This window comes from Daphnia pulicaria, chromosome 1 (genome assembly GCF_021234035.1).
Source record: "Daphnia pulicaria isolate SC F1-1A chromosome 1, SC_F0-13Bv2, whole genome shotgun sequence".
Taxonomy (NCBI): domain Eukaryota; kingdom Metazoa; phylum Arthropoda; class Branchiopoda; order Diplostraca; family Daphniidae; genus Daphnia; species Daphnia pulicaria.
This window is the reverse complement of record NC_060913.1, coordinates 5,055,485-5,062,006: the sequence shown is the minus strand read 5'-3', so window position 1 is coordinate 5,062,006 and position 6,522 is coordinate 5,055,485.

The following is a 6,522-nucleotide window of genomic DNA, read 5'->3' as shown; positions in this document are numbered from 1 at the left end:
TCAGAACCCTGTGCATACTTAAAACGCGAAGTACTTTTATTAGTATACTGAAAATTTAGTTACACCTTGTTTGAGTGCTAATAACGCAATGTCCATGCTTAATAATTGAAAGTACTATGGAAATAAGCACCCTGTTTTTCGTTTAAGCATGCACTTTTAATTTTCAGCCCCCTCTGAATACTTTTTTTCAACAGTCTATGCTTATTTTCTGTAGGGTGCTTAATTTAGAAAGGGAATTTCAATTTTTAAGCACCCTGATGAAATTTCACTATGATGCCATTCCCCTGATGAGCCAAGTTCTTAGGGAAGGAAAGCGAAGGAAATCAACGACCCCGTCATTAAAGGTAATTCCCTGAAAACTGGCTATAAAAAATTTAGTTTCAAGGTTGGTATCTTGGATACCACCTCTAACTCTTTTTGTTATTTGCCGACCGTCTATAATCCCCTATTTTGTTCCCCCCTCCCCGGCACTCACTACCGAGTTTGCACAATCAGTGGGTGAAACACGGGGGGTACTGATTACAATCAACTATCATAACACTTGTCCGTCATAATAAACGGCAAGTGAATCAATTTTTTACGGGGAATACTGGGTTTTCTATTCTAGGGATTTCACAAGCGTGCTAGCTGAATTTCAAAATTCATAAAAGTCGCACTTTATAAATTGTCGCAGTTTATAAATAGCCGCAATTCATATCTGTAAAATTCATATTCTGTCAAATCCCTATACTGACTGTTCTTGTGAAATCTGTTAGCACGTGTTTAACTAACATGAGGTTCATGAAAAATTCGAAGTCCCTTTTAACGAATGTCCCACGTTATTTACATCGTCTTAATATATGATAAAGATGTAGTGTCTCTTAGCTCAGTTGTCAGCGTTCGTAGCTACGGATCTCAAACAATTGAGTGTTGGGTTCAAATCCAGTTACAGACTGAACTAAGAAGAAACTCACAAAGTATATTTTTTCTTCGCAAATCTTAACACAGAATATGACCTTGGGTTGGGGGTGAGTGGGTGGCTTCACCCACACTTGAATAGAAGAAAAACGGGCGCTCTACCCCTGCCCTTGAAAGGGGATTATGGGGAGAATCATAAGCCGAAGGTTGTAATTTTTTTAAAGAACTTTTATTTTAAGCATGCAAAATACGATAAGCACCCAGTTTTTTAAGTACCCATTTTTATTTTAAGCACCTTGTCACTTTTAATCATTCTTCGCCGTGTGAATTTTCAGCCACTTTACGCCGCTGTGAATTTATCTAATAATGTTGGGACACCTTTTAGTCTTTTACCAGCGTTTTCCAGTTGTGAAAATCTGAGTGAGTTCTCGTGAGATCTGTGGTAGTGAGTTTTAAAATCTGTTTTTATTCCAAATTATTATTCATTATTATTTTTTAATCACGGGAGGTCTCATTTAAAACGACGTTTCATTGTGTGCATGAATTACACAAAAAATCTTTGCATTATTGCGAACGTGTAAAGAAAAAGATCACTACCTTTTGCAAATGAATGGCAATCTCAAACCGTCAGGTGATAGAACGTCTCTCACATACACCTGCCAACAACTCCCACCGATTCGACGACCTGTGAAGTCGATAACGACGTGGGCCCAGCGTCGATTGTAGGGACTCAAATTCGTCAAACCGAAAGTTTGCGTTTTCAGTTCGGATAAAGCCTGGTCGATGATGGAGTGGATGTCTTTAGACTCTGGACAAAATGGCTGGTACTCAAAAGCCTCCATTGGCGTTGGATGATCGACCCAGCGTAACGCGTGTGGCTGATTGGAATCCAGGTCAAAATAGCCACCCGTCCAAACGTATCTTAGGTAATCTTCCTTGTATCCGAAAATGTCTAGCTGGTAAGATCTCACGTAATTGTCAACGATGCGTTTTTCATAGGACGATTCGATGGAAATTAGACGAGAGCCTCGGTTGATTTGGCGGCAAATTTCAACGCTCGTGGCGAAATTGACGTTTTCCATGAAAAAGTCGTAACTGTGTTGGCTCGAAACTTTTTCGGCTACGACAGCCGGTCGATTTGGACGCTTTTGACTTTCGGGAAACACAAAATCCGGTAAGGTAACCAATGGAACTGTGCTTACTGAGTTTGTCACGAGTGGCGGTGGCGAAACTGTTTGGTCACTAATGATTTCTTTATCCTCATTTTCTGTAGTGGGCGTTAATGGATGCTCTGTGACCTCATCGGATTTCTCTGGCAAATTAATTATCGATGTATCAAAAGTGTATCCGACGTCTGGTAGAGTCAGATAAAATTCATTCAAACGGGGAATCAAATCTGTGACATCAGACGGTTTGATTGCCGAATTGGTTAGTTTCGGTTTTACAGTCATCGACGTATCGGTCGCTAACGTTGGGACTTTGTCGGGAACATTTTCGGGTGTCAAAGCTACGACATCCTTCATTCTGGCAGCGTTGAATATTAGATGAGGTACATGAAGTAGTGCGTACACTTCATCGGTTTGATAGTCGGGTATATCGCCGTATTCGCCATCGTTAAGCATTCGGGGTAAAGCCAATGCCAGTAGGAGAGATACGGTAGCGATTAGCAAAAGAGTCACAATAGCTCCAGCCAAAACACAGAAACAAGTTTTTTTCTTAGTTTCTTCCATTTTTACTTCTGTCTTTTCTATGTAGTTTTTAGATCTCTTAGAATATTTTTTTCTTGAAAATAATATTTATAATAAGCATCATTTTCAAGAAAATTTTATGTTATCAATATACCTCAATTTCAGAAAGAGGTAGCATAGCTTCCGTTTGTCCATAGCTTCAGTTTTTTGTCCAAGTGAACAGGCACAGGTGACAAATTTTATCAAGCGTAATAAGTCCATCTGACATCTTGTATAATGTGAATGTCATCACTGAAAAATGTAAGTTAAAATGTAATACCACATTCTATAGAACCCTCACTGTATATTTCAAACCTAGGTATTTGGCTGTGTGATTTACTAGTTCAGTGACATAATCAAAAATGTCTTTTATTTGGGTATGATGAATTCGTGAATTGAACCTGTCTTATTATTCGCAAACGAATTGCTTATTCTTAAAGGTTCATGTTTAGCACTACATCCCTTGCAATAGTCTTGAATAATTTTCATCGGTCATAATAGTCAGTTTATAGTACTTTGCACACCTCTGTTAACATTTATAGACAGTTTTTAAGGAAATTTTTTATAACTGATTACCTTTTACCTTGATTACCTATTATGACCTGATTATCTATTTATTCTTGCAGACATTTTTTTTTCAAATACGAGCCTTAACAACAGATTTGTCAGTTTTAACATTGGATTCACTAGAATTGTTGATGTATACACTAATTCTAAGTGAAGTACTGCCTAACTGTGTTTAGTTTCTAATTTTAATAGTGTAATTTTTTAATGTAATCGTTACTTAACAAATAAAGAAACTAAAAAGCCAAATAGTAGCTAATTGTCAGATCCTTAAAAAAGAAAACGAAAATTAATCGAAATTATAATTGAATTTGTTACTTAAGTGTAATCGCAAGAGGAGGTTTCAGGAAGTAGGTGAAGAAGAATACAATAAAAGGAAACGGGTATAATTGCAAGAAAAAGAATATAATTTCCAGGAAGAAGAAAGAAGCCATCAAGGGGAAGTGAAGTGTATACTCGACAGGTTGGATTAGAAAGAGAAAAAATGGGAAAAAAAGCAAATTTAGCTGAGTGATAGGAAACTATGCTGGCCAGACTGAACAGGAGGAATGATGGGCAGAGTTTGGCCCAAAAATTATTTATACACAGTCCGTTGTTCAATTTGAAATTTTGGAAGAACTACGAATATTTCAAACAAACAGATTTTGAAACAGCCAGAGCTACAGCTGTCCAAAGTTTCATTCTATATTGACCAAGATGCAGCCGATGATGATGAAAATCATGTTTATGTCTGATTTTGTATTTCAAGAATATTTTTTTGTACAAGAGAAGGGTCAATACTTATAATGTTTTCAGCAATTCGAAAATTCAAAATTTCAGCTTAACTTCTATCTTGAGCCAAGTTTGGTATCCAAGTTTTAGAATTTCGGAATCCACTGTATGTTGGTCCAGATTTAAACTACAAAGCACAATCCATTAATCTTTTGCCAATATTGCACCAATCTAGAAACATTTTAAATTTTTCTGATTGGCTTTGCATCGCAAATCCGTCTTTGATTCGGTATTAAATCTTATTCAAAATACCAATCATGGTCTAACACGAGAAGTAGACTAACGCCCTATCCCTCTGATCCACCGGAATAATCAAGGGAATTAGAAGCTTCCTCAAAATGCCGCTTAGATCGCGGGCGTAGCTTGGTCCATGGACTACTTAAGCTAGAGGACGGGTCACTTCGTCAATTCCTATGTCGGCTACCATTTTTTTTTGTTACTGAAATCAATAGAGCTTTAGAAATGAGCTATAGTTAATTAAATTATCCCTATGCGGCAAATATTTAATTTCGATGAAATTCTAATTAGAAATTGACGGAGGTGCTCGTTAGTTGTCGCCGCCTAGCGGTGATTGTTGGTTTACCACTCTATGATTCTCTGGTTTTGTTTTGGTTTGGTTTGATTAGGTGCGTCTGCTATCTGTGATTCTCTGGTGATTCTCTGGATTCTGTTTGTTTCTAAAAACCATAGTTTAGAATTCTTAGCGCTAGGTGGAGACAACCAACGAGCACCTCTCCCGTTCCCCTCAAAATTTAAGCGCAAATATCTTTTTTTTTAATATCTTCACAAGAAAGGAGCTTTGGAGACTTAGAATAGCTTTTTAAATCTCTATCGATTGACCCTTCTTAAAAAAATATGATTAAAAATTCACCCGACAAGCTATAACACGGCGGGATAGGACGTGAGTCTCGTCCTCTAGCTTTAGTAGTCCATGCTTGGTCACAACTCTTCAATGCTGCCATTGCCGCCAATTGCCGCTGGCGGCTTGGGGTGGGATTCCCCGAATATATAGAAGGAGGGGGGAGAGGGAGACTGTGCAACACACAATAATAATAATAATAATGTATTTCACTTAATATAGCGCCTTTTCCATTAACATGATCAAAGGCGCTTTCTTTCCCGACGAGCACGTTGATCAATTACATCTCTAAATGCAACAGTTATTAAATGGGTCTTCAGGCGAGAGCGGAACTGGGCTAGGGAAGACGCAATACGGACATTCTGAGGAAGAGAATTCCAAAGCTGGGGAGCATACGTCTTGAAGGACCGGCAGCCATAAGTATTGGTACGGGACTTCATTGAAATTAGTCTATCACAGGCCAAGCGAGAGGAGACAGGTAGACGGAGGAGGGACGACAAGTAACGAGGAGCCAGACAGTGTAGACAACGATACGTGAGCAGAGCAATTTTGAAATCAATTCGAAATGCAATAGGGAGCCAATGGAGATCGAGGAGAATAGGAGAAGCCACCAGCACAACAGCTGGTGACCAAGCTACGCCGCGATCCAAGCGGCATGTTAAGGAACCTCCTAAGTCCCTTTATTAGTCTGCTGCCATGGCGTTTGTCTACCTCTCCTGTTAGACCGTGATACCAATATCAAAAGACCAGATTGAAAATTGGATTGGTCTTCATCAAGATATGGCATTGCGAAATGTATTGATTTCACGAACCAAGAATGAAAGATAACCAAACTGGAAAGTATCTCTTTCCATCACCGAACAATTTATTAGCCAACAAGTAAATGTATATTTCATCACGGCAGTGATGATAGTGATATTTAAGTAAGTCCACCATTCACACCTATTAGGGTTATAAGATGTAGCGATTCATCAGAAGATGATGCTGGCGAAGAAGAAAGGACGAAGATTAAGATACAGAGGAAGACGAAAGAAAAGAAGAACGCGAAGAAAAAATAGGCAGAGGCAGTAATAGAAACCAAAATTGCTGACTACCCTAGACCATTTGAGTACGATTTACGATGAGCCACAGCAGGTAGTCACAAAATTTGACAATGTCATCATATTAGGTAATGAATCTGATTTTTAATTAATGACATTCTCATTAATGCTGAATCATTTTGTCGTTTTTACCAATACAGTTGTTCATGTTGACGTGGCAAAGGCTCTCATTGAACTGAAATCGGATGTGCAGTGTCTAATAGAAATGGTTCTCAACCCAGGGATAAAAGTAAAGGCCATTTTAGATCAAAATTAAGCTTGAAAGCAGCCTGGTTTATGATGCCACGTCTCATTTCAATTCCAAGTTTCCAATCGAAGCACACGAACCTCTTTGTGAACTCGAAACGAAATTAGAAAATAATTCGGTGCCTGTAACTAAACTGAAGGCTGTTTTCAAAGCCTTGTAGGTAGCAACAAGGATCTCAAATCAATCACAAAGATGTTATGCGAAATTTAACGAGTAAAAATTTCCTGATGACATACGTAGTAAAAAAAGCCATGAAGGGGAAACATTTTTTCAACTAGCACAAACTAACCCCTTATTTAGTTTTGAGTAAGTTATTATGTTATTTATTTCATATTTTTCCTGTTTTATAATTTCTCT